General features: G+C 44.8%; 1 pseudogene; it reads right to left on the bottom strand.

The window, feature by feature from the left end:
• Nucleotides 1–201: 201 nt before the first annotated feature.
• Nucleotides 202–15221, bottom strand: LOC131820961 (inter-alpha-trypsin inhibitor heavy chain H6-like; annotated as a pseudogene).
• Between the last annotated feature and the right edge of the window lie 9310 nt (nucleotides 15222–24531).

The following is a 24531-nucleotide window of genomic DNA, read 5'->3' as shown; positions in this document are numbered from 1 at the left end:
TTAATATCCCTCCTCTCTCAGGGCCTCTAATTCTGTGCTTAGGTTCTAAGGCCCAGAGAGGTTAAGTATCTGATTCAAAGTCTCAAAGCAAGCAAACAGGCAACTGTCATCACTAGAATCTGCAGAAGCTTTGTACATTCCTAGTTCCCGGAGCTCTCCATTCTTACCTCCTCCTCATGGCTTGACCTCTTGCCCGTGGCACTAACCATCTTCATCAGGAGTGAGGAAGGTATAGAAAGCTGGTGTGTTCAAGGACTCCATGATCATGGACTCCACCATTGACTTAGACAGCAGCTCTAGCTCCTCAGGGAAATGGAGCAGGCTGGCCACCTCAGGGAGGATGCTAGAAGGCAGCAAGACTGGCACATTTGGGGGCTGCCTTCTGGCATAGGCCTGGAGCTGCTGGAGAGGCCCATTGTTGGGACTTCTGACACAAGTAGTCCCAGAATTTGCCTGGTGTTTGGGGGCCCCAGCAGCAGATCCTGCTGAAGCCAGAGCTTTCTCAGGGCAGCAGAAAGGGCAAGGTGGAGTCAAAGGGAATTGGGAAGGGTGCTCCAAAGACAGAGGTGGTCATGGTCTTGCTGGGACTTGCAGGACTTGAGGTTGTGCTTGTGAATGTGTTTGGATCCTGAGGAGGTAGGGGCATTGGTCTGACAGGTCTGGGGGATAACGGGGTTTTGGGTTTATTGGGGATTGGGGTCCTAGGTTTGGAAAATGATAAGCTTGGGTAATTTTGGGGAGCTGGGGTATTAGAGTTAAGAGGTGTTGGGACTGGGGTGCCTGGCTGGCTCAGTGGGTTAAAGCCTCTGCCTTCGGCTCAGGTCATGATCTCAGGATCCTGGGATCGAGCCCGGCATCGGGCTCTCTGTTCAGCGGGGAGCCTGCTTCCTCCATCTCTCTCTGCCTGCTTCTCTGCCTACTTGTGATTTCTTTTTTTTTTTTTTTTTTTTTTTTTTTTTTTAATTTTTTATTTTTTATAAACATATATACTTGTGATTTCTGTCTGTTCAAATAAATAAATGGGATCTTAAAAAAAAAAAAGAGGTGTTAGGATTTTAGGGATGTTAGGTTAAGAGGATGCTGGGTTTAGGGTGTGACAGATTGTTTGGGGTCTTGTGAGCAGGAACCTTTGGTCTAGTTTTGTGATAAGTGTTTGAAGACCTGAAGCATGGAGACTCCAGGATTGGCCTGTGGCAAGCTTTTGGGTGACTGTGATGTGAGTATCCCAAGTTGGGAATGTGATAGAGCATCCAGTTTGGGTTGTGATGGAACACCAGGTTTGGAGGACAGTGGAATATCATGTTTCACAATGCCAGCTTTGGGCTGGGATGGGGTGCTAGGATTCAGAAGTGGGACTTGTGTCTTGGCAGTCATGGGTAATAGGGTACCAGGATTCTGGTGTGATGGCACGCTGGGCTTCAGAAGCAATAGGGCACCAGAGTTTGAGGGCCAAAGGTAGCAGTTTTTGTTCTGAGAGTTGGCTGAACCAAAGTGCCGGAATCCTGTTGTGTAGGATTTGGGGATTTGGGGTGTGCTGGGGTGGATAGGGTACTTAGTGACCTGACCCAGTGGCTCCAACTCCTTGGAACTGGACATAATTTCTGTAGAAGCAGGAGCCATTGGGGATAAGTAGGACCTTGGTTTCACAAGCCCTAATTTGGGAGAGACCTTGGGTAACAAGGCTGACGGGGCTGTGCCTGTCCCGAGGCCACGTCTGCTGGCGGATGAAGGCATAATGGTGCCTAGTACAGCTGCAGTGGAAATCTGTGATCTGACCTTCCCACTTGCCTCCTTGGGCTGCACCATGACCAGTGAAGTCAGAGGTGTGACAACATTGTTTTCAAGGGACAGCTTGAGGACTTCGGTGGCCAGCAGGCGGCGAGCAGACTTGGAAGCATCCCTCAGCAACTCTCCACTGGTGGTGTAGGCCCAGAGGCAGCAGGTGAAGTGGGCTACGTTGTAGGCCCACTCCCCTGGGACACCAGAGTTCTTCTGGCTCTGCTGGTGGCTGCCTCACTGTGGCAGGCTACAAGAAGCTGACTCTTGGGGCCACAGGCTGCCAGGTGGATGCCAAGTTCCTGCTTTCCTACCTGCCTGCCTGTGCCTGTCCTGCCACCACCAGTTCTGAGCCACGAAAATAATGGGGAAAAGGTCCAAGGGGAGGCCCCAACCAAGCCTCCCAGAGGAGGGGAGGCTCTCCCTTCAAGAATGCACGTCTGCCAGCGGAGGAATGGAGATCTCCTCATAGAGGCCCTTCAGCTGTAGGGCTGCATCAGTGCCCTCATACGTGCACCAGGCTTCTCCCTGGTTCTCCAGGGGCAGGTGACACAGCAATGGGAAGTCAGCCTCATCCCTGAAGGCCAAACTAAAAAGGGACACCCTGTTGCCCAGTGCCTGACAGATGTTGGAGAGGATCACCCTAGGGGTCATCACACTGGCTATGGGCTCCGCATCTGTCAGGAAGATGATGAGATGGATCCTCCTCACACTGCAGCCCTGACCAGTCTTCTGATTGCTGTGGTTTAGCAATGCTATGCTGTAGCAGAGCTGCACTGATGTTGGTCCCTAATTGGGAAGCAGACCGTGAGACCATCTTTTCTAGTTATTTCTATCCCCATTGCAGACACCTTAGACACCTCACCAACCTCTCAGGCTCAGTCATTTCTCATCTTTGCTCAGGCTGTTTCTGCTGCTTATCCTTCCCAACACTCCTGCCCCCCACACGGGTTCCCTGAGATCTGACAGTGGGGCCCACATGTCCTTGGCTTTTATCACTCCCTGTCTCAGACTATGATTTGCCTGTTTCCTGGGGGGATATCTAATTCTCTAGTCAGACAGGCATCTCCCCAATGATAGCGACCCCACCTCCATGCTATAGGGGAAGGAAGGGCTGAGTTTACCAGAGGTGGCGGGTCGGGGAGACTTCAGTACTTCTCTGAGAGACGATTGATCAAAAGCCAGAATCAGGGCAACAGCTTGACCAAGTGCTTGGAAATACCTACATAGATTATTGATTTTTAAAAGTTTTGGCAAATTTTTCTGAGTATGTGCTTTAAAGAAACGCAGGGCCGAAGAGGAATGTGCCCTAAAATACATAGTGCTAAGTTCTTTCAACTAGGAAAGGGGAGGCAGAAGGATGAAGGGACATATTTGTATAAAATATAATAGTGATGTTTCAGGTATTGTGAGAGGTGAGGTAGATGGGGGAACAAAGGGAGCATTTCAAAAATTCCCCATATCTGGGGCACCTGGCTGGTTCAGGCAGTAGAGCACGTGACTCTTAATCTCAGGGTCATGAGTTCGGGGCCCATGTTGGGCATGGGGCCTACCTAAAATAGAAAAATAAATAAATAAATAGATAGATAGATAAAAAGGAATTCCCCACATTACCACAGCCCATCCATTTCAGTGGGTAGGTCTACACTTACGACCACCAGCTTCCATGTGACCCAGGTAGTCCTTGGTGCTGTGGATATTCTGGATGCTAGCTAGATGCTAACCAAGTCAGAAAAGGTGATGGTTTAGAAGTGGTCGTTGACCCGCGCGCCACCCAGGATCACGTTCGTGGCCTTTTCAGTCTGTGGGATATGGGTGAAATGAAGGAGATGGACCAAGGCTGGAGGTCTTGCTCAAGACTAAAAAGTTACTTCTATACAAGGTACTGAGGCCTAAGTGTGGTATGGTTTTAAGACTCTCTGACTCCGGCACTCCGTAAGTCTAGAATTCTCGGGGTCAAAATGCTACAGGCCCTATGGATCTAAGCCTAGAACTGCACTGTCCAATGGAAACTGCTAGCCACATGTAGCTACTTAAATGTAAGCTAGTTAGAATTAGAAGAAAAATTATGAATAAACTGTTCCTTTACTTGCAGTAGCTACATTTCAAGTGCCCAATAACCACACAAGGGTTATTGCAGAGCAGTGGCTACTCCTGTATGGGACACCTCAGAACTTCAGAACTTTTCCATCATCAAGAGAGTTCTATTAGACAGTGGTGGTCTAGAAGGTTGAAGCTCCATGCTTTCAGGGTGCTAGGGCCCTATGTGTTCCATGGTTCCCGGACCCCATGACCCAGGATTCAGTGATTCCAGGACCCTAAAGCTTAAGACCTTTATGATTCTGGGTCTTTATAACTTCCTTTAAGTGACTTTGCAAGCTCTGGTTCTGCCCTGTGTAATCTGTTCTTTTACCTCACCTTCCATTTCTTCTAGGCGGATCCTCTCCTCAGTCCCCAGATAACCCAGATCCCATTCCCCCCCCCCAAACTTTGCTCTTATTGTGCCCTTTAGGTAACAGACCTTTCCACTTCCCCTTTACTTATTCATATCTTCACTGCTCCTTCTCTGGGCAGCCCTTCCTTGATTGCTTACTCTGACCCATGCCCCTTGTACCCAGATAGTCCCTGTCCCAGATGGTTTGCTCGCTGTCATATGTAGAATGTTTTCATTTTCCACACTGATATTGAGCCCTCTGAGAACAGGGCTTTCAATACTTCTCCCTTTTGGCTCCCTTATCCGTAACAATACCTAGCATAGGTCTAGGCACATTAGAGTTTCAGGGAACAGGGAATGCAGGTCCTAGTATTAGGTACCTCTTACAGGGCACTTGTTATGTTTCAGGCACTGTGCCAAATACTTAAATGCATCAGCTCATTTAATCGTCATAGCAACACAATGGAAAAGATACTGATATTATACCCATTTTATCAGTGACAACACCGAGGCTCAGAGAGGCAGAGTGACTTGCTCAAGGTCACACAACTAGTCACTGATGAACCACGGATGCAAATCCATATTTTGGAGGTGTTAAACATTATGCCTTCCAAGTTTTATATTGTTATAGATTTCAGAGACCACAGGGAATACCACTTGTGACCCACCTTTCTCTACACCTTAAACTGATAGAAGATGCCTTGAATGCTTTCAAGGGGATCAGAGTCTTTCCTGCCACAGGATGAGCTCAGGGTAGAGGTCACACATTCTGGAATAGGGAGCTGAAGTCTTCCTCAAGACTGAAAGGTTATTTCTCTACAAGGTACTAAGGCCTAAATGTTGCATGGTTTTAAGGATTTAGCCACTCATTCTTGTTTTCATTCAGAGGACTGAAACATAGAGCATGATGGCCCTTCCTGAGAATCTCCCACTAACCAGAGACAAATCGTGTTTTTAGAAGTATGTCATTTAATCTATTGAGATTTTCCAGCTATCTGTCTGTTATTGATTTCTAGTTTATTCCACATGGTCTGAGAGCATATATTTATTGTATGATTTGTACTCTTTTACTTTGTTAGGGCGTGTTTTACGGCCCACGATGTAGTCTATTTTGGCAAACATTCCATGTGAGCTTGAGATGGATGTGTATTGTGTTGCTGTTGGATGAAGTACTGTGTAGATGTCAATTATTCAACTGATTAATGGTGCTGTTCTGTTAAACTCTGTCCTTACTGATTTTGTGCCTGCTGGATCTCTCCATTTGTGATAGAAGGGAGCTGACGTCTCTAACTATAACAGTGGTTTCATCTATGTCTCTTTGCAGTTCTAACAGTTTTTGCCTCATGTCTTTTGACATTCTATTGTTAGGTGCATTACACATTAAGGATTGCTGTGTCTTCTTGGAGAGGCATTATATAATTATAGTTATATAAGATTTTTTTTTTTTCAGTCTGAAAGCAGTCATGGTTTATTAACTGGCCAAACTGCGGAAATAGTGATGGCAGATACCTTAGTTTATCCTTCTAATAAGCTGTTCATCTGGTCTTCCCTATTGCCAGCAACTGCGCCTCCCACAAAATGGGTGATCCTTTTCTTCGTTCCACTTCATGGAGAAGATAATTTGTAGGGCCCCTGGAAGTTTTTTGGTTCTTTGAAATACTTTACAGTAATACTTTATAGGTCTTGTGAATCAGATCCTCCATGCAAACAATGCCATATTTACCAAGAGATCAACCAGTGTGTTATCTGTCAGGGATATTTGCTTTGTTTCTTTAAACAACGCATCTCCTTATCCCTGATAACTTACTTGCTCTAAAGTCTGTTTCATCTGAAATTAGTATAGCTGCTTCAGCTTTTTTGTGATTAGTGTTCAGAATGGGATATCTTTTTTTCCCATACCATGACTTTTAGTCTATCTGTGTCTTTTTATTTAAAATGGGTTTCTTGTAGACAACACAGAGTTGGGTCTGCTTTTGTTTGTTTGTTTTTTGTTTGTTTTTGTTAGGTTCCGTTTTGTTTTAATCAACACTGATAGTCTCTGTCATTTAATACGTGTATTTAGACCACTCATGGTTAAAGTGATTACTGTTATGGATAGATTAGTATTTGACATGTTTTTAACTGTTTTCTATTTGCTACCCTTGATTTTCTTTTCTTTTCCTTCCTCCCTCCCTCTCTCCTTTCCTTCCTTCCTTCCTTCCTTCCTTCCTTCCTTCCTTCCTTTTTTCGGTCTTAAACTATTTTTCTGTCTTCTGTGGTTTTAATTGAGTGTTTTATATGATCCCATTTTCTCTTGTCTTTTAGCAGAGCCATTATGGTTTTAATGTTTTTTTTTTTTTCTTATTGATTGCCCTAGAGTGTGTAATCTGCTTTTACAACTAATCCAAGTCCACTTCCAGAAAACACTATACAGCTTCAAGTACCTCATGGAAGAATATTTCCAATTCATCCCTCCTGGCTCTTATGTAACATTGCTGTCATTAATTTCACTTATCTATAAGCTGTATTCACTGAACACATTATTTCTATCACTATTTTCAGCAAACTCTTTTTGTTACATCTATTAATTAAAAAAGAAAAGAGTTTCTTTATCCATAATTCATTCCTTTCCTAACACTCTTCCTTTCTTTATGTAGGCCCAAGTATATGAACTACACCATTTCCCTTCTCTCTGAAGAATTTCTTTAAACATTTACCTGTGCAAGGCAGGTCTACTGGCAAAAAGTCCCTCAATTTTTGTTTGGCTAATAAAGTCTTCCTAACTCATTCACGCTGGAAAGACAATTTTGCTGTATACAGAATTCTAGGCTGGTAGTTTTTGGGGTTCCTTGTTTTGTTTTGCTTCTCTTCAATACGGTAAATATTTCGTTTCACTCTCTTTTTGTTGCATGATTTCTCAAGAGAAGTCCAATGTAATTCCTATTCTTGTTCCTGTATAAGTAAGGTGATATTTTCCATGGGCTTTTTTTTTTTTTTTAAGAAATTTCTCTTTGATTTTCTGTAGTCGGAATAGGATATGCCTATGTGTAGATTTTTTTTTTTTTTTTTTAATCTTGCATGGTGCTCTCTGAGCTTCCTAGACCTGTGGTTTAGTGGCTGTCATTTATTTTGGAAAATCTGTACCCAGTAATCCTTCAAATATTTCTTGTGTTATTTTCTTTCTTCTCCTCCTGGTGTTCCCATTACACATATGTGATACTTTTGTAATTGTATACAGTCCTTGGATATTCTCTTTTTTCTTATTTTGTTTTACATTCTTTCTCCTCTTTGCTTTTCAGTTTGGGAAGTTTCTATTAACATATCCTCAGGCTTATTGACTTGTTCTTTGCCCATGTTCAGTCTCCTAATGAGCCCACCAAAGACATTTTTCATTCCTGTTATGGTGTTTTATATTTCTAGCATTTACTTTTTCTTTTCTTAGGGTATCCATCTCTGCTTGCATTACCTGTCTATTCTTGCATGTTATCCACTTTTCCCATTAGAGCCCTTAGCATATTAGTCATGGCCACTTTAAATTCCAGGTCTAATAATTTCTCTGCCGTATCAGTCTGGTTCTGATGATTGATTCATCTTTTTGGACTGTGTTTTGTTTTGTTTTGGTTTGTTTTCATTTTAGCATAGCTTGTAAGTTTTTGGTGAAAGCAGACATGATGTATCACGTAAAAAGATCCTAGGTAAATAGGCCTTTGGTGGGAGATTCTATGTTTATCCGGCCAGGAATTAGGTTGTGCTTGCTAGGTGCTAACAGTTTCATGTGTCAGAGGCAAAAATTTCTTTTAGAATCCTTGTTTTTGACTCCTCTATTGTCTTGGGTTGCTTGGGATAGTCTTTCTTAAAGACTCTAAGCTTCCAGTTCCATCAGCTATAATCTCCTGTTGTTATGCAGGAGTGCAGTGCATGTGGTGATATTGTGTGGGGGAAGGAGAAGCATTTCATAGTTCCATGCTAAAAGACTAAGGGCAACTATGCCCCTGAAATATGACCGCCACAAGTGCTCCTCAGCTTTTTCCTGACCTTAGTTGGGATGGGTAGGCTAGAAAAGTTTGGAGTTGGGTATAGCCTTTCCCCTACACTTGAGACTACAAAAGACAGCTTTCAATATTTCCCTTCCCCCAGTTTGGTTACACTCTGGTATCGTACAAGTTAGTAGACTTGGGCCCCATGGGCTCTATGGTTCAGAACTTTAAGGCTGTACTGCTCCAGGTCACTTGGACTTTATCATTCTCAAGTCCCAGAGTATTGTAGTTCAAAATACTGCTTCCGGAACTTTATGGATTCAGGCTCTAAACTCAAAATCTCTTTGGCCTATGGCCCCAGTATTCCATTTTAAGGGTGCTCTGTAGAAGGGCGACAATATTTTTAAATCTAGATGGATCCGGGACTTTGTAGTTTCTAAACACTACAATGCCAGTGCACTGTATTTTTCTGGCTTTGAGGTAAAGTAAACAAAATGAGACAAAACAAACCTGTGGCCTCTGGAAGGTTCAGAGTCTAAATTGACTATGGTTTCCTTTTTATACTGTTGACTCGGGTTTTATGACACCAGAGTTCTCCAGCTTGAAGGTTCTATGGCTCTGGGCCCCTTGGTGATCTGAAGTTTTGTGGTTAAGGGTCCTGATGGTTACAGCCCCCCATGTCCAATGTTTCAATGTTCCCAGTATTCTGTGGTTTCAGGTCTATGTGGCTCCTGAATGTGCAAGGTACCAGGACCCCAAGGGAGGGCTTGGCCTCTAAGATCCCAGGGTCATGGGAGGTAGAGTCTCTGGTCCCAGGGGACCACTGTTCCTGTACTCTCTGCTTTCTGAGCCTTCTAAAACAAGAGCTATAACAGGTCTGCCGGGTCCTTGTTACCTGCTTCATCGTGGTGCCAAACATTGAGCCAGCCACTTGTATTAACAACGAATACCACGTTTTTCTTGATAGGTGGGAGGCTTCTGGGGGCAAAATAATGAATAAAATAGCCCTCGTAAATCTGGACAAAAAGAAGTGAAACCAACAAGAAGTAGGAAAGGCAGTCTAAATCAGGTCCCCTCTTATTCTCCGGCATAGCACCCTGTGCCTTTTTCCTTCCTAGGCCTTCTCTCTGCTTCTAGTTAAATAGGCATCTGTGAGATTGTTTGTTTTAATGTCCACCTCCTCTACCAGAGCTGTGTCTCTGCTGTTCAGGCTGTCAGCCCAGGGCCTGCCCCAGAACTGTGGAGTGAACGAGGCTGGCTTGTGGCCCAAGGCTCCAAGGATCAGGATCTCTGTAATATGTGAGTTCCTGTTCATGAGAGCTGACTTGCACAGTCCTGAGGGCCCCTGGGGACATTTTGCCTGGGCTCCAGGAACTGTAAGTATTGTTTTAACCTCCCTTTATAGAGTGAGCCAGGGGCCCAGCTCCATTGCTGCCAGGGGCTGAGAGTTTGCAAGGCCTCCCTCTCTTCCTTAAGCCTCCTTTCTGCTGTTGCTGGGCAGAGTAGGCAGGGAAGGAGGGAGCAGAGGCTGGGTGAGCTGTTTGTTCAGAGGGGATTGGTTAGACCAAGTGCAGATGCCTTGGGCTGCCAAGGATGTGATTGGCTGCTGACCCCCTTCCCCCACTCCATCTCCCCTCTGCAGAGCTTGGGGGCTGGAACAGATGAGGGAAGTGGAGGCGGGATGTCCCTGGGGGCCAGTGTCAGCTCAGCCTAGGGAAGTATGGGCTTGCTGAGGGTCTGCGCTGCTCAGTAGCCTGAAGTAAGCTCTGCCTTGGGACAGCCAGCTTTACTCTCCTCTCTGCCATTCAGGCGCTCTCTGATCACAAGCCTGGACACATTATCTCCTTCTCTTTCAGGGGGAAAGGAGGATAAGGGAGGACATCTTGCTCTTTCCCTCCACTCTAGCCTTTGAGTTAATTCACACGTGCATGTGGAGGCTCTGTCTCCACTTTCTCCTGACGCTCTACAGCAGTTCTCAAAGACCTGGGTCATCCACCATACCACTGCCCAGGCCCAAGGCAGAGCCCAGCTGTCCTGAGATTCCTGCTATAACCTGAGCAAGTGAGAGTTTCTGGGAAAATCACATTCCTATCTCCTCATGGTCCCAGGCTCCCTGGTGGCCTCACACCTCACATCCTATAAGCCAGAGGCATGACCCAGGTCACCACCCTCTCACGTTCCCCTCAGCTGCCATGCCACCTCACTTGGAGGAAATGTTTCCTTTCCTTCCTAATGAAGAAAACTAATGGCACCAGGCCATGTCCCTTGGACTGCCCACCCCACCCTTGCACAGGGTTCACACACCCATACACCTCTTCCTCTATTAAGGACAAAACAGTCTTGTCCTGGACCCCATGCCCTCCCAGGCTCCATCACCTCCTCCGCCAGTCAGACCCTTCTCTCCAACCTGCCCCACACAAGCTCCTGGGTCTTCTTTAGGATATGGAAAGTGTTGTGTCTTTTCCACCCACTAAGACAATCCCCACTGATCCCAATCCCATCAAAACTTTAAACCATCTTCTCTCCTCCCTGTAGCATACCAAGGTAATGGAATCACCAACTGCAGTGGTTGGCTCACGTCCAGTTTATTCCTCTCCACACCACAGACTGGCTTCAGCCCCCGCCACACACTGACTCCTCTCTCACTAAAGGCAACAGTACTTAGTTGGTTTCCAAACTCAATAGGTGTATTTTGATTCTTTTTTTTTTTAATTTACTTTTTATTTTTTTATAAACATATAATGTATTATTAGCCCCAGGGGTACAGGTCTGTGAATCGCCAGGTTTACACACTTCACAGCATTCACCATATCACATACCCTCCCCAATGTCCATAATCCCAGCACCCTCTCCCTACCCCCCTCCCCACCGCCACCCTCAGTTTGTTTTGTGACATTAAGAGTCTCTTATGGTTTGTCTCCCTCCCGATCCCATCTTGTTTCATTTATTCTTTTCCTACCCCCTAAACCCCCCACGTCGCATCTCTACTTCCTCATATCAGGGAGATCGTATGATAGTTGTCTTTCTCCAATTGACTTATTTCACTAAGCATAATACCCTCAAGTTCCATCCACGTCTTCACAAATGGCAAGATTTCATTTCCTTTGATGGCTGCATAGTATCCCATTGTGTATATATACACCACATCTTCTTTATCCATTCATCTGTTGATGGACATGTAGGTTCTTTCCATAGTTTGGCTATTGTGGACATGGCTGCTATAAACATTCGGGTGCACGTGCGTGTTTTTTGATTCTTATCAGACTGCATCCCCCTGATGTATTTCACAACTGGCGATCACTTTTGGTCCCAAGAAGAATCTTCTGTCCTGGGAAACTCAGATGGCAAACTCTCCTTACTCTCCGACCAGTTCTCTGGCCCATTTGATTCAGTCTCTTACATGAGTTCCATTTTCTCTAAGCAGTGCTTTCTGATTTTTTTTTTTTTTTCAGTCATGGCAAGCAAAGAGAATGATTATGCTTGTGTAACACAATGGAGGGAAGTGGTGGCGATATAGAGCTCTGAGCAGACTGCTGGCAGCTGGTGGAGCTAGACACCCAGAGAGCTGAGGAGATCAGTGGCTGCTGGACCTTAGCAGTTGCCATCGTGGATCTGCTCTTCTGGCTCAACACATTCTCCCTGGGTCGCTTCCCTAGCTCTTGTACTGTCAGTCCCTGAATCTCCATGATGACCCAGTACCACATCTTTCTCCTGTCCAATGTTCTCCACTCTTCCCCTTCCACAACTGCATATCTGATCACTGTTAGACCCATTCCCTTGCACGTCTGAAGATGCTTCCAACGTATTTTGCCCAAACAATAAATTGCTATATTTCCCCCATCCTGCCTTTGTGTGCCTTTGTCCTTTACAGACCCTATCATCCACATGGTCACTCCAGATACAAACCTGAGCATCACCCTTGAATCTTCCTGTGCCCCTCACTCCCCACATCCAACCAGCTACCGATTCCTGCTGGTTTAATCTGAAGGATATATCCCAGGCCCACCCCTCCTCTCCATTCCAGACTAACAAAACCCAAATTCAAGACTTCTTTCTCTTTGGTTCTGCTCCTTCTTTTGCGGCCATGCATCTTTGCAGCAGCTGCTCAGTCAGGTCTTCCTAAACTCAAACCCCATAATGTCATTCCCTTTCATGGCTCCCTTGTCACCTTCAAGACTTATTCCATGTTCCTCGTCACACCCCTGCAGCACTCGTAGCCTTCGGTCTCACCTCTTACCATTTCTTGTGTCTCAAATGAATGCTCCAGGGAACTCCAGCCTACGTGAGGCTCCCTAAACACCCCTGGATATTTCCAGCCTTCATTCCCTGTATCGTGCAGGCCTCGGTTGGCTAGAATGTCTTTCCCATTTCATAGCCCCTCTCCCAACTTGGCATCCATTTTTGCATTCTTTCACCCAGGTCAGTTTTCACTTCTGCCAGGGAGCCCTCCCTGACCACCTTCTTCCCTCATGATGGCATCCGTCCCAGCTTGTGTTGTCATTGACAGAGAACTTTTCATCGTGTGTGTGTGTGTGTGTGTGTGTGTGTGTGTGTATGTGTGTGTGTGTGTGTTTCACCCAGAGACAGTGAATAGGATCTCCGTGTGATTCACTTCAGGGTTCCCAGCATCAGCCAGCAGTGGGCATGAAGCAGATTAGGTACCCAGGGAGTCCCAACTGAGTGAATGAAGGGGTGAATGTGCAGGACTTTGAAAGATGGGCAACCTCAAGCAGGAATGGGAGGTCAGTGGAGGGATTCTTGGTAGCGGATGCAGGAGTCAGGGCACACAGTAAATGGGAGTATCTGTCTTGCTATTTAGTGCCTAATTCCATCTGTTCTGATTATGTTTCTGCTCCAGGCAATGGTCAAAAAGGTAAAGAATGAGATGCAGACAAATACCTCAATTAACACACCCACAGGATAGAACAGCAGGTTAAGGCCCCTGCTGCCACCTACTGGCAGGGTACCCTCAGCTCTTATTTGGAGAGGGAGACTTATTTTACTCCCCCTCCGCAACAGGCTGTACCATACCTCTGTGCCTCTGCGCACACTGTTCCCTACATCTCTCTGCATCTGCTATTCCCTTCACCCCAACGACCCTGGCAGAGGTAGAGTCTCTTCATATTTTTCCCAGGCTAATTTAAAGGCCAACTCCTTTAGGAAGGCTTTCCTGGAACCCTCCTCAGTGGTATCTGTGCATAACCCATTACAGATTTATATGCAGCATTTAGAACCGTTTATGACTGCCACAGGTCTATGTATCTGGCTGCTTAGGGGCTAGGATGTTCCAAAGGAAGACTAGGGGTTGTGTCCACCTCATTTCTGAGCTCCCAGAATCAGTGAGGACAGGACTGGGCTAGAGTAGCTCTGCTTGGTGGTGATGTATCCACATATGAATGAATGAGTAAATATGTGCAGGGGGAGAGGTGTTACCAAAGCACTATATTAGCCTAGAGCAGACGGGAAAATTGTCAATGGGCTGGGCTCATCAGAGAGGTAGCATTTGAGCAAGATCTTCAAGGACAAGGACCAATGGAGAAAGGAGGGAGAAGACATTCCCAGGGCAAGCAGAGAGTATGAGCAAATACTCAGGCACAAATGAGTGGCAAATTCAGGTGTTTTTAAAGAAAGGCATGTGGCGGTGGTGTGGTGTGTGGGGCAGCTGGAGGGTGGTTCGTGTGCTGCAGGTGGTGAGAGATATGGCAAGAAAGGAAGGCTGGGACCAGACATCTCGGGCAGCCATGCAATCGTTGTCAAGCCAAGGGTCTTGGATCCATGCTGGAACCTCCTGGCAGAGCATGAGATTTCTGCATATTCTTCATGAATGTGTGAGCTCAGAATTAAGGGCTCCCTGTTTAGGCAGATGGCTCAGGTGAGGCAAAAAGAATTTTTAAAACTTAGAGACGGCATGAAAGTGTGAGGGAACATGAGAATATCAGAGCTGCAGAAAGTGTGAGAGCCCCATGAGTGGGAGAGACCCATTACTGGCCAATGGTTCACTTTCCAAAAGGACTGGTGAAGAGTGGGCTATAATTTACTTCAACCAAGAGTGCATTCATTTCAGGGCGCCTGGGTGCTTCAGTGGGTTAAGCATCTGCCTTCGGCTCAGGTCATGATGGTAGGGTCCTGGGATGGAGCCCTGTGTTGGGCTCCCTGCTCAGTGGGGAGTCTGCTTCTCCCTCTACTTCTCCTTCTGCCTCTCCCTCTGCACGCCCCCCACCCCTCCTCCTGCGCTCATTCACTCTCTCGCTCTCTCGCTCTCTCTCAAATAAGTGGAGTCTTAAGAAAAAAAAAAAAGCAACGGGTTCATTTGGAGTTTTATTCAATTTATGCAGTTCTGAGTCTCCAACACTTAGAGGAAGCGCATGTGTCTCCTGTGGTGTCAAGTCATGTGTCCCTATACATCATTCTGTCTGTGTTCACTTGTCCTCACTGATCTCTAGGGAAAATCAGATGAGCAATTTGCAGAAGCCAGATTACTGGCCAGGCCTGTCTGACTCCAGAGCCAGACTCTTTCCATTCCATTTCCATTTCCATTCCCCCTCACCTGCACATCTCCAGCGATGCCCTCCATGACTCCATGTGCTGGACCACAAAGTGGGCCATGGTGCCTGAACTGGAAAAGGCAGACTGGTCTTGCAGTGCTGGGCAGAAGGTGATATTCAGACACAGGTCTCTCCCCCTCTCAATCCTGGTAGATGGGGACGAGTCAGCCTCACCTGTATGGGTGGGAAGGATTGAGAGGGGTGACATGGAGGGCTCACCAGGCAGAAAGGGATGACATCAAAAGGGGCAATATCTGAGCATGGGGAAAAGCAAACCCTGCACCACCCGCTGCTCCTCCTGCTTACAGCACCCTTCCACTTGCCCCAGTGCTATAATCCTCTCCAAATCCCACAGCTAGCTCCTCCTGCTCTGCCTCTTCCAGCAGGCCCAGGCTGACCCACCCAGCCCTCCCCACAGCTCCCAGGCTCTAGAAGTCTGACCCTCACCCACAACCTTGCCCTGGCTCACTTGCCATTCGTCCCTGGGCCCAGTCTCTGGAGGCGTGTCATGTCTCCACCTAGACCAGAGACCTGGGTCTCCTCCCACAGAGGCTGTGTGGTGTGTGCTGTGGAGAGAGACAAACACGGAAACGGGGCCTAGGTCCCCTCCCATGCCCCTTACTGCTGTGGAAAATTGCAGTCTAGCAAGGTTCTCCTCTGGGATAGAATTTCCTGTGTTTTCTGACACACACAGCCCGCCACCCGGCCTTCTGACTCTCAGAATCACGTGTGTGAAGAAGGCTTTTAGCGCCTCATGAAATCACAGATGATTTTCTGGTCCCGGATATTTGCCGAGCAGGCCACAAGATCAGCTCTTCTGGAATTCCAGCCCAAGACAAATGTCCATTTAGACATGTCCCTGTGCCTCCCTTTTTCCAGAAAATGGAACCTTGGGAATTCTGCGTCCGCCCCCCCTTCTTCCTGCTACAGCTGTCAGGAAGCTTAGGGGCAAACTGAGCCCCCATACTCTCTGAGACTTCTGCTTACATACATTCCCTTGGCTTCCTTCCTTTCAGAGGTCTTTGTTCTGTTTTTTCCCCACAGGATTGGCTCTACCCTCTGCTTTAACCTTTAAGGAGAAGGGGGAGGGAGCTGCCATTTATAGCTTAGGGCTTAAGAGTGCAGGCTGCAAGGACTCAGATGCTCCCTGTGGGCCCCTAGACAAGTTATTCACACTCTCTAAGCCTCAGTCTCCTCATCTGTAGCATGGGAATTATAATAACTCCTATTTCATAGACAGCGTTTGTGGGGATTAAATGAGACCATTTACGTAAAGCACTTGGAACCATACTTGGTTCTTAGTATGTGCTCAATAACGCTAACAATTACAGTTATCATCACATCTTCATGAGACTCTGCACCAGTGATTTGAAGGAAGGCATTTTCTCAAATTCTCACAATGGTCCTGGGCTGTGGATGGCATCTCCCCATTGTACTGGTGGGAATAGTGAAGCGGAGCAGTGGAGTCATTTGCCTGAGGTCCCACCTTAGGAAAAGGTCAAAGCCGGGTTCAGAACCCAGGTCTGTGTGTGTCTTTATGTATGTATACCACCCTGCCTCTCTGGGTCAGTAGGCTCAAATGAGGCAAGGCCTCCAAGCTAAACAGTTTGGTGAGGGTGGTCACATGGCATGAGTGGTTTCTCTGCGCCTGTCCATTCATCTCCCAGAGGAGGTGGGTAGGCCAGCTCAGTGGTTTTCCAATCTGGCTGGATACCAATTTCACCTGCAAATGGGTTAAGAACATAGATTCCTGGGCCCCTCCCTAACTTACTGAAGCAAAATCCAGAAGGGTGGGGTCCAGGAATCTGTATTTCTAACAGCTCACATAGTGATTCTGATGTAGCTAGTCTGGACTTCAAACATCTGTAGATGAAATTTTTTATATTTTTTATGTTTTTCACCATACGGTACATCATTATTTTTGTTTGTTTGTATGTTTTAGACTGAGCCACCCAGGTGCTCCAATTTTTTTTTTTATTGTGTTATGTTAGTCACCATACAATACATCATTAGTTTTTTTTTTTTTTAATTTTTTATTTTTTATAAACATATATTTTTTATAAACATATATTTTTATCCCCAGGGCTGTGAATCATTAGTTTTTGATGTAATGTTCAAAACAAGGCTGGCAGCCAGGACAGTTCTCTGGCCTAGAGAGCCTGAAATGGTATCCTCAAGGGCAGCCTGCACTTCACACTGTTTTCCCATTGCCCTTGCATTCTCAGTGGTCATTTGAGGAAATTAGTTGTGGCTTCTGCTACCCTTAGTGGTATAAATATCAAAGGTTATAGATCAACCTATTCTGTCATTCCCTCATACACACTTACTTACTGATTCATTTATCATTTATTCATGTTACATTCATCCACTCCATCCTTTACTCACACATTCATACTTTCCATTTTCATTCACATTCTCTCTGTGTCAATCAGAATGCTATTAAAAAAAAAAAAACAGATGGCACACTCAGTGGTAACTGAGGATAAATTAGTGAAGACATAATTCAGAGGTGGGTAGAGTTAAGCGAACGTACAAGGGATGGCCAGATACCCAAGGACTAATCAGCTAAAAGTCATTTCCACTCCAAAAAATTGAAGGATCAAGGGAATAGGTTATAAGAAAGAGGTGAATTTTATAAATGGGGACATGGGCTGCCCACAGGAGTTTATGGCCATTGTTAGGGGGGACTCAGACAAGGTCAAGAGACAACCCAGTGGGTAGGAATACATGAGAATAAATACTTAAATTCTCGGATCTTCCTCCATCTCATGCCAATGTGTCTTGTTTGCAGAACAAGGGAGCCGGAAGGATCAATCAAGAAAAGTCATTATCCTAGGGCACAAAATAGGATAGATAGGGTTCAAGAGGAGCAAATGGAAATAATGAAGAGAGCCCAGTACCATTATCTCCTGAGCTACCTTTGTTCCTGATTGGGGAGGCCCAGTAATCTGTTCTACATCAAGATCTTCTATGTGAGCTCACATTACGTGGTGAACTGAGTGCAGGGTCACATCCAGTGCCACAAAGTCTAGTATATTAGGAACACCCAAGTTACACGGACTCCATCAACTTATGCCAGCATGGTAAGAGTGAGATCAACTTCAGAGTTCACGTCAGAGGTGACTCTGGCCTCTCAGCTCAGAGCAAGCAGGTAGGAAGGACAACATGCACCACAAGGCATTGGCTGAGCTGGCCCAGGTAGGCTGTGGGTGGGTGGTACAGCCACTGCTTAAGTATGGGAGGACTCAGTAACAGGGTAAAATCAGGTTCTGGTCACACCTGCTTTTCCACCTAATCAGTCGCTCTATCTTGATCTATCCTTGAAAGGTTCCCATGTGCTAACAGCACCTCTGTTTAGCTTGGTATTGGCACTTCAGGTTGCCCAGGTCTGGCTGCTCCTCCAGCCCCATTACAGTGAGCACTCCTCACCCCTGCCTGACTGGTTTCCCTCCTCTGTCTCTCACAATTCTGTGCCCTTTCTTGTGCAGTTTCCGCCACCTAGGATGCCCTCCTCTGTCAGCTAGTGACCATCACATGCCCTGACAGCTGCCCTGATATGCCCCATTCTTGAATCTATTTTTTCTCTTACTCAGGGCTGATGTCACAGTCCCCACTCCCACTTCAGGCCGTCCCACTGTCAGCACTTGTCACCAACCAGTTACTACTCTTTTCTTGCCCTCTCTCCCTTACCCCCTTCTATGGCCCAGCTCCTGCATGGTTTGGTCTAGGAAGCCTTCCCCTGTCCTCTTCTGCCTTCCCAGACCAGTCACTGTGCCTTGTGTTCCATCTTTCCCAGTTCTGGCCCATCTCTGACTATGGCATGAATTTCTTTTTTCCAGCCAAGCATAGTAACCTGCACATTACGGTTATAAAATAAAATAAGGCACAAATTTTCCTTAGTGTTGTCCCTGTGCCTGGGCTTGTTAACACAGGTATTGTTCTTGCTGGGAGGATGGCTTTGGGTAGAACAAATGGGAAATGGGGTGCAGGAAGAAGGGAGCACTCTCTTTTATTGGGCAAATGTGCACAGTCACAGCACCATCTGCTTCCACAAGTGTGGCCTCACTCAATCTTCACAACAGCTCTGTGGGGTGGGCATTACCATTAACGGTTTATGAAACCTGAGGCTGAGGCCCAAGGAGGAGAAAAGAGCATCCCCAGGTCATATAACCAGTAAAAAAGAGCTAGGATTGAAAACCAGACTTTCCTGACTGCCCCTAATCATCCCCCACTGCAGAAGTGGTAGTGTCCTAAGCAAGGCACTGCACTGGAAGGCCTGGTCCTCATGGCTCCCTTTCTCTTACCTTCAGACTGGCAGGCTCCCCTTAAGGGGGACTCAGACCTTTGACTCCTACCCCTCTTACTCCTCAGAGCAGAATAGAGGGTACTGGTGGCATCACCCTTTCCCTATGGCACCACTTGTTGCCAGGGGTCTCTTGATTGGGGCCAGCTATGGCTTTGCCCACACAGCTCAATACCCAGTTTGGACACATGGCCATCTCCACAATGCATACTGCCCTTGCACATAAATGTGTGCGTGTACAGGTAAATGCCTGGCACCAACCTTCATACTTATGTGCACAGTGCACAATGCAGCTTACAAAACACTTTCCCACTGAGTGTCACTAATAATTAATCATAGAAGATGTCACCCAATGTGGACATCTAGGTGCTTCTCATCCACTATTCAATGTGATGCTCACAGGACCAGGCTGTGTGAGCTAATATTGTTTACACCTTACAGGTAGGAGATCCAAGCCGAGAGAGAAGAAGGGATGTGTCTTAGGTCACATAGGGACCATGTAAGGAAGCTAGAACAGTTTAACCCCTGTTGCCTACCTCCCAGTCAAGGGCTCCTTCCACCAGAGAACACTGACTGCTGACTCATAATCCATAATCAGGACATGTGTACATAATACCTATATTTAAACATGTATGCTTATGTCTATGCAGTTGTGCTGATGTTCACCACACACCATCTGTGACTAATAATAACATGCCTTTGCAAAAGAAGAGTGAATCACTTGCTCATTTGGACTCATAGTTCTTCACGGTTTCTCTTGGTGCTGTCATTTTTTCCCTCATTGGATTGGTTGTGTGTTGAAAATGGGACGCTCTGAGACCCATGAATACTGTAGTCTCTAATGCATGTTTGTTTAATAAACAAGTAAATGTCTGAGTGAGTTGAGTGGGTGTCTGTGACAGATTGGGATGCTATATGGAGCCTCCGACAAACCCCAACTGGAAAATCAAAGCTCAAGCCTCTAGAGTTTTGAAGCAAAAGTCATGCACTTTGTCAAATAATACTCTCCTTTTTAAAAAATTTAATTTAATTTTTTAAATTTATTTTTAGCATAACAGTATTCATTGTTTTTGCACCACACTAAGTGCTCCATGCAATCCGTGCCCTCTCTAATACCCACCACCTGGCACCCCGACCTCCCACCCCCCCGCCCCTTCAAAACCCTCAGATTGTTTTTCAAAGTCCATAGTCTCTCATGGTTCACCTCCCCTTCCAATTTCCCTCAACTCCCTTCTCCTCTCCATCTCCCCTTGTCCTCCATGCTATTTGTTATGCTCCACAAATAAGTGAAACCACATGATAATTGACTCTCTCTGACTTATTTCACTCAGCATAATCTCTTCCAGTCCCGTCTATATTGCTACAAAAGTTGGGTATTCATCCTTTCTGATGGAGGCATAATACTCCAAAGTGTATATGGACCACATCTTCCTTATCCATTCGTCTGTTGAAAGACATCTTGGTTCTTTCCACAGTTTGGTGACCGTGGCCATTGCTGCTTATAAACATTGGGGTACAGATGGCCCTTCTTTTCACTACATCTTAATACACTCCTTTTAAGAAACAACTCCTAGCACCTGATGACTAATTTAGCAAAGTTAAATTACTGATCCTGGTAGAGCTTGAATACCTAACCTTGGGATCCCAAGTGACAATGCAAACTGAGCTGCCCATCTTGGGCGTGGTGCCATCTGATTCACCAAGCCAAAAAGTGGGGCAGGCAATAACAACACTCCATCAGCAAAGGACAGTGGTATAAACAAAACCAGTCTGGAGGAGCATCTGAGTGGCTCAGTGGGTTAAAGCCTCTGCCTTTGGCTCAGGTCATGATCTCAGGGTCTTGGGATTGAGCTGCTCAGCAGAAAGTCTGCTTCCCTTCCTCTCTCTCTTTCTGCCTGCCTCTCTGCCTACTTGTGATCTCTTTCTGTCAAATAAATAAAATCTTCAAAACAAACAAACAAACAAACAAACCAGTCTGGAGAAGGTCCTGAAAGAACAAATGAGTTACAGGAGGTTCGCACTCCCATAACACCTACTCCTGCCACACTGCTTGCTCTCTGTCAGTTCAGACCTAGATCTTTGTGGGTAGTTCCCAATAACCAGTTTACTGAAGAAGAAAAAATCCAGAAGCATGTGGTTTGCAGGTGCCGCTGCTGATTAAGGAGGAACTAGGTGGAAGTTGACAGCTGTAGTGTTAATTGCTCCACTCAGGCATGACCCTGATGGGAAGTAAGGAAGAGAAATCCTCTTAGAAGACAAAATGATGTATCATATGGTGACTAACATAACACAATTAAAAAAAAAACTGCTTAAGAATAAATCTGGGGAAAAAAGACACTTAAAATTATGGATTATACTTGAAATCCTCATATTTGATAGACCCAATTTTGCATTTAACATCAAATAGATCTATTGACATCTTAATAAAAGCTGATTTTGTAAATGAAATGCTTTAAAGACATTAGACGGGATTCATTAATTAAAAATGTGTGCCATGTTTCTCTTGCATTGGGTTTCCTCCTTGAAATGATGGCATAAATTACAAGGAAATGTAGACAAATTATGTGAACACTCTTGATGTGCTCATAGGACCATTAAAGTGAGGAGCAAGAAAGACAAATGGCACATAGCATGTAACAGTCACATACCAGCACTCTAAACAGAGGGCCTTGTCAATTAAAACCTCTTTTTGTCAAATAATGCTAATCCATATTTCATAATAAAACTAAATAGTACAAGATTTTAAAACTATAAGATTATAAATAAATTGTTCTTATCAGAAGAAGAAGGAAGAGGAGGAAGAGGAGGGGGAGGGGGAGAAGGAGAAGGAGGAGGAGGAGGAAGGGAAGAATGTGACGGCGTCAAAACTCGGAGCCATGCATCTGGTTGATCTCTTTATCCACAAAGTGACCTGGCCAGGCACACAATCAATACCAGCTAACACTCTGGTCAGATGGTCCAAGACTGGGAAGGAACAAGACTAGAGAACTGATAGCAATAACAATAATGCAATAAAATACTTAGAGAGTACTGAAATTAGGCTAGTTTCAGTAACAAAGACTATAACCATCCTCTTTATTTCCTTTTTTGCTCTCTCTCTGTGTAATTTATTTCCATCCTCTTCATCTTTGCCCCATTGTAGAACATAGTGTGTGCATGGTGGCTCAACCTACAATTTAGTTCATAGCTTGTAGCATATCTAGAAAGTGTTGCAAGGTAACTAGAATAGGAAAGGATATCATCCAAGATTACCGGACTTGGAGCTACAGATAGTGGGTGACAAGATTTGTGGTAATCTCCTTTTGGAGAAGGGGTGAGTGTTTATACATGATTTAGTAGCATTATGTTGAATAAAGGCATTTTTGAGAGTGTAAGTTTGGGGAAAAGTTTGCTATCCATTTTGTTCTCACAAATGCTTGATCTCTAGTAAATGTTTCTTGTTTTCTCTCTCTCCCCACCCCCAACCCCCCTTTCCCGGGTACCCAGAATTCATTCCACCTTGCTTTATTCATTCCAAAGGAAATATTACTCTAGGGCTTGCATTTTCAATGTGGGGGTGGAGGTGGAGGGGTGGCAAGTAATCACCCCCAAGGGGGTGAAAATTGGCTCTTGGGGAGGCAACAATAATCAACTATTGTAATAGTTTGTGGTCCTCTAAGGCTCAAGCCTATCGGATAAAAATCTTATTCCTCAGTTTTAAATTTCTCTTACTGGATTTTCTTGGCTATCACACGAGCAGCAATGCTGAAGTCATGGAAGATACACAAAAAGGTATGCAAGGTTAGTGTTACAAAATCTCAGGGAATAGATGGCTGTGACTGGAGGACTTTGAATCCATTGCTTCTATGCAATCATATAGTGAGAAGTGGTCTGTGAGTGCCTGTTGGCTGCCATTGACTGCCTTTGATCTTCAGTGCCCTTATGTTATATGGGCTTTGAGAATTAAATTAAAATAGTTTCTGTTTAATTCTACAAAAGTTATTCAAACCATCAGTAATTACGTCAGGTAGTGAAAAGAAAAACTGTTAATACCCGAGTGAATATCGAGCAGCTACTTATTTTCTCGTATCAAGCAACACTAAAAAATTAAGTTCACTAAAAATAGTTATAAATTTCCAACTGTTTTACTTTTGCTAGAAAAATAAGTTGTTCTTTTTAAAAAAATGTATAACACTGCTATCATATCTGTTGTAAAAATGGCTGAAAAAATAAAAATAAAAATAAAAATGGCTAATATTCAGGGGTACCTGGCTGGCTCGGTTGGTAGAACGTGTGACTCTTGATCTCAAGGTCATGAATTCAAACCTCACATTGGGTGTGGAGCCTACTTAAAATAAATGGCTAATTTTTATACGTAATTTGATATGTTACCATGTAAATTACATTATAATGTAAATAAATTGTATTTAAAGTTTTCAGCAAATACATATGACTAAGTGGTTCATTCTGTTAAGAGTCTGCCTTAGGCTCAGGTCATGATCCCAGGGTCCTAGGATTGAATACATCAGGCTCTCTGCTCAGTGGGGAGCCTCTTTCTCCCTCTCCCTCTGCCTGCTGCTCCCCCAGCTTGTGCATGCTCTCTCAGGTTCTGACAAATAAATAAAAATCTTTTAAAAAAATATTTTAAAATATTTAAAACAACAAGAGTTGTTCGTCAAATAGCTATAAAGTTAAATGTTAATAGCTTTTATAATTTTTAAACTTTTAACTTACACATTTTAGTCACCACTAATCCTGTATTTAATAAAAAAATATTTTATGTATAAAGCACAAGTATAAAATTATTAAATATATATACAATATATGTGGTATCGAAATTTAATGAATTGCTATTCATGCAATAGCAATTAGGACAAAAATGTCTAAAAACCCTTCTTAAGGAGTGATAATGAAAAACAGGTAGAGAAACTGCTCTAGGAGGTCTTCCATCTTTTAGCCAAGGGGAAGACATACAATATAATCCAGACTTATTTGGAATTTAATATGTACTGAAACAAAGAATGAAAATTGTGGGAATTCATTCATTGCAGTAATGGCCTCCAAGCTGACAACTGGCAAAAATATGAACTGGAGTCTATCTCCATTTCCTCTTCCCTGCTCTGGTCACTACCCACTTGCCTGGAACCAGACTTCATCTCTTCCCCCCTGCCCTACATGCCTTCAGTCCTTACATTTGGGAAGGAATAAGCCAACCTCTTGTCCTCTCAAATTCTAGGCCTTGCATTAAGGGAGAAGAGATGGAGAGCCCTGCAAGCCCCAGTGATCTCAGAAAGAAGTGGAAAGAGTGAAGTTCTCCCGTGACTATGATATACCCTTATCTCTATCAAGCACTATTAACTTAATTATTCGAATTATAATCCCCAAGTTACTTACCAGCTCTCATCACTGCCCCATTCCATTTTCAAATGGACATTACCTGAGAATCTGAGGGGGGGCCCTGGACACAATATCCATCCACTAGAGTTCTTCCTAAGCCTAAGCTGTCCCTGACTTTGTCTACCTCTTCCAGGTACTACC

This window comes from Mustela lutreola, chromosome X (assembly GCF_030435805.1).
Source record: "Mustela lutreola isolate mMusLut2 chromosome X, mMusLut2.pri, whole genome shotgun sequence".
Classification (NCBI taxonomy): domain Eukaryota; kingdom Metazoa; phylum Chordata; class Mammalia; order Carnivora; family Mustelidae; genus Mustela; species Mustela lutreola.
This window is presented reverse-complemented; position numbering and strand designations above follow the sequence as displayed.